Source organism: Eucalyptus grandis, chromosome 11 (assembly GCF_016545825.1).
Source record: "Eucalyptus grandis isolate ANBG69807.140 chromosome 11, ASM1654582v1, whole genome shotgun sequence".
In the NCBI taxonomy this organism is placed as follows: Eukaryota; Viridiplantae; Streptophyta; class Magnoliopsida; order Myrtales; family Myrtaceae; genus Eucalyptus; species Eucalyptus grandis.
The window spans coordinates 48,613,690-48,617,863 of record NC_052622.1 but is presented as its reverse complement, the minus strand read 5'-3'; the positions used below and the strand labels follow the sequence as shown (position 1 = coordinate 48,617,863).

At 43.8% G+C, this 4,174-nt stretch overlaps 1 long non-coding RNA gene across 2 annotated transcripts; it reads right to left on the bottom strand.

The window, feature by feature from the left end:
* Window positions 1–367: 367 nt before the first annotated feature.
* LOC108961013 lies at window positions 368–2,836 on the bottom strand. Of its 2 annotated transcripts, none has more exons than XR_005547416.1 (4): window positions 2,769–2,836; window positions 855–975; window positions 647–759; window positions 368–465 (listed from the first exon to the last, which is right to left on the bottom strand). It is a non-coding gene; the product is annotated as an uncharacterized LOC108961013 (long non-coding RNA). The 2 variants fall into 2 exon arrangements; XR_005547415.1 differs by having other exon boundaries at window positions 855–1,032; window positions 2,769–2,835.
* Between the last annotated feature and the right edge of the window lie 1,338 nt (window positions 2,837–4,174).

The window sequence follows — 4,174 nt, the reverse complement described above, 5'->3', positions numbered from 1 at the left end:
ATTTTCGACTTATCGCTTTCAGGGACTTCCTATATGCTTGTTCTTTGATGGACCTGGAAAGCAAAGGGTGCGCCTTTACCTGGACGAACAGAAGAGAGGGTACTGCAAATGTTAGAGAAAGGCTGGACAGAGCAATTTGTACCATAGATTGGAGAATATCTTACTCAAATGCCGATGTTACCGCCCTACCAGCTATTGGTTCAGATCATAGTCCTCTCATTTTGTCAACTTCCCCCACTCTGGCACGCAGAAAAAGAGAGTTTAGATATGAGCCATTTTGGGCAGAAGATGAGGACTGTAAGCGTATTGTCAAACGAACATGGGAGGACTCCCACCGGAAAAATATGGTAGAGAAACTTACCAATGTGGCTACTCGATTAGAGGCCTGGAGTAAAAACCGATTCCCCAACGCATATAAAAAAATCGAAGGCCTGAAAAATGAGCTCCAATATCGGATGAACAGCCCTACATTGAAGTTTGATCAGAGCAGAATTCAGACTATCCATAAAGAAATCGAAGATCTCTGGCGACAAGAAGAAATGTTCTGGGGAATAAGATCTAGAATTAAGTGGCTCAAATGGGGAGACAGAAATACAAAATTCTTTCATGCCACAACTATACAAAGGAGAAATAGAAACCGTATTACCATGCTGATGACTGAAGAAGGAGACTGGGTGAGGGACAATCAGACCCTCAAACACATGACGATGGAATTCTTCAGCAACTTGTATACTTCAACAGGTCCTCGGAATTTTCAGCCTATTTTAAATCACATTCCAACATCAGTGGATGCGGTAATGAATCTTCAGCTTACTAAAGACGTTACTATGGAAGAAGTTTATGCTGCAACTCACCAATTGGGTGCCACCAAAGCTCCCGGCCCAGATGGTCTGAATGGCCTCTTTTTTCAGCAGCACTGGCACGACATAGGCGAAGACATTCTTAGGGAAGTGCAGCTTTTCTTTGAAATGGGAACTATCAACCCAGCCATGAATAGAACCCAGATTATTCTTATCCCCAAAATCAAAAATCCTGAAAGATTAGATCAGTTCCGGCCCATAAGCCTTTGTAACTTCATATACAAAATCATCTCTAAAATCCTCGCCAACAGACTGAAACCTTTTCTACCGGACATCATTGCTAAAGAGCAAACTGCTTTCGTAGGGAGTCGACAAATCCAAGACAATATTTTGATTGTTCAAGAAGTTATCCACAGACTAAGAACGAGAGATAAGAGGAAGCATTTCCAAGCCATCCTAAAACTCGACATGAAGAAAGCTTATGATAGAATCGAGTGGGATTTCCTACAGGAGTGCTTATGTAAAATGGACTTTAGCGCTAATTGGGTAAAGTGGGTTATGCAGTGCGTTTCTACAGTGTCCTACAGCATCAGATTTAATGGTGAATCTTTACCTTTCTTCATGCCATCTCGGGGTATACGCGAAGGCAATCCTCTATCCCCATATCTGTTCATTATTGTAGCGAATGTCCTTTCACATATGATGAAGACAGCTCTCTTAAATGAGACAATCCATGGCATTAAACTGAACCGAAACTGTCCAACCCTTTCCCACCTACTATTTGCAGACAATTCCATTTTCTTCCTAGATGGAACGATACTGGAATGCCAAAATTTGGCATCTATTCTCCACCAATATTGCTATGCATCTGGACAGGCCATAAATCTAAACAAATCTGGGATTTTTTTTCAGTAAAGGGTGCCCAGACAGCCTTAGAAGAAATATGGTTACAATGCTGAGGATACCTGAAATTGCAAAAACTGGGAAATACTTAGGCATCCCGTCAGACTGGGGGGCCTCGAAAAAAGATATGTTTGCATGGATACTGGCCAGGGTAAACTCGAAATTGGAAAGCTGGAAAGAAAACCTCCTATCAAGAGCTGGAAAGGAGATTCTTCTAAAATCGTAGTTCGAGCAATCCTCAATATGCAATGTCAATCTTTAAAATCCCGATTTCCATTATCAAAGCCATTGAGAAAAACATTGCTAACTTCTGGTGGCGGAATACTAACAAGACAACTGGTTTGCACTGGAGAAAATGGGATATCCTAAAACTTCGTAAGGAGGAAGGCGGGCTTGGATTTAAGGACTTAATGGCCTTTAACTCTGCCATGCTAGGGAAACAAGCTTGGAGGATTTCTCAAAGTCAGAACTCACTTTGGACTCAAATCATGAAAGGTCTATACTTTCCCAATTGTGATTTTTGGCGTGCAGCAAAAGGCTCCCGTCCATCGTGGGGCTGGCAAAGCTTATTAACAGGGAGAGATGCAATTGCTCCTCAAGTCATGTGGGCAGTGGGAAATGGGCAAAATATCTCAATTAGAGAGGATAGGTGGCTCAAAATAGGAACTATTGGAGGATTTGTTAGCCCTTTTGAACCAAGTAAAGTTGCTGACTTGATTGATGTTGAAGCTGGACAGTGGAAGGAAGACCTACTGCGATCTTTATTCGAAGAACAACTAGTGACGGCAATCAAAGCAATACCTCTAGGCCTCCCAACAACAGAAGACAAACTGGTTTGGACAAAAAATAAGTCAGGAAACTATACGGTAAAGAGTGCCTACTTCTCAAACAGAAAACCAACTAATCATCGGGAGTCAACACCAACTACATCGCACCAATTCAAGCCAGAATTATGGAAACGTATTTGGAACTCCGTCATACAACCGAAAGTCAAATTCTTCCTATGGAGTGCCTGCCAAAATGCACTTCATACTATGGATAATCTATATAAGAGGAAGATTGTACCTGATCCCTTATGCCCAATATGTAAGCAGGAACCGGAGACGATTGAGCACACCTTGCTGCTCTGCCCCTGGACAACAAGAATCTGGAATGAGCCCACACTGCAAGCCCGAATAGAACGAGTGGGTCTGACAAGATTTGATGAATGGTTAAGCGAGTATTTGGCTGGACAAAGAAGCTCACCTAATTTTGAACTGGTTGCCACTGTTTTATGGTGCATATGGAAGGATCGTAACTCTTTCATTTTTAAAAAGCATATCCTCAACCCGCACCAAACCATGTTCAACGCCAAAATATCACAGGAAAGCTTCTCAACTTGGAATAGAAAATCAACAGGAAGAAATCCCGGACCAGACGGACCTGGTACGTGGCAACCCCCTGCCCTGGGAGTACTAAAGGTTAACATAGATGCCTCTTTCGAAGCCAACTGGGATACCAGCAAGTCGCCTGAAGAATTTCCAGATGCGGTACTGTGTCGCAATGACACAATTCCGAATCCTTCCATGCCCTCAACCTCCAATTACGACAACAATCTGACCAACCACAACTCTGATGTAACGCCTATCTTGAAGACCCACAGTTATACCAGCAAGGATAAACCACATAAAGCTACACTGACAAATACAGTTTCGAGAAGTCCGATCTGTACACAACGCCTACCAAATATGCACAGAGAGGAGACCGGACCACATCTCAACCTGAGTCAGACTCATACCTGTACTGCCAAGCAACTGGCGCCCAGTATAACCCGAGCAAGACAGAAAGGCAAACAACCCCTACACTGGAGCTCAATTGATGCATACCCTCAGGCTAAGGAAAATCGTGCGAGGAACATAGACAAAAGCAGCACTTACATGTTTGGAAATGCTGACCAAATGGAGATGCGACACTCTTCCGGAACTACAACTTAAATCGCCCGCCTGAGCTATGCAATATCGCTGTAGACACTGAAAGTGAAACTCCCCCTCTTAGCCACGGCACCGACAATGAACCACATAACGATACGATGGTTGAGGATCATAACATCGGACCTCCTGCTGGGAATGGATCTGAAAAATTGCATACGCCACCATTATTCCGGATCTGCAGCGAGAAGCCCCTGACTGAGCTTCACAGTACAAATGCCGTCTCTCCTCATGGGAAGCATCCCCTGAACAATGCCATTTTTGAAGAAGCACCTATCGCCACTGATGTGGAGTATCACGAACTCAGATCGTCCAGATCTGGTCTTCAAACACGGTAGCAGCATAGTAGAAGCATCCAAGATGAGAGGAATTGCCACTCGGAAGAGTATTTTGAGGCACGATCAACTAGCGTAGAAACAACGCACCTGCAAGGAGCAACCCAGATCTGCCTGTAGGTCCAAACAGAGAAGCACGAACAACCAGGTTGTCTTTTGCCCCGAACAG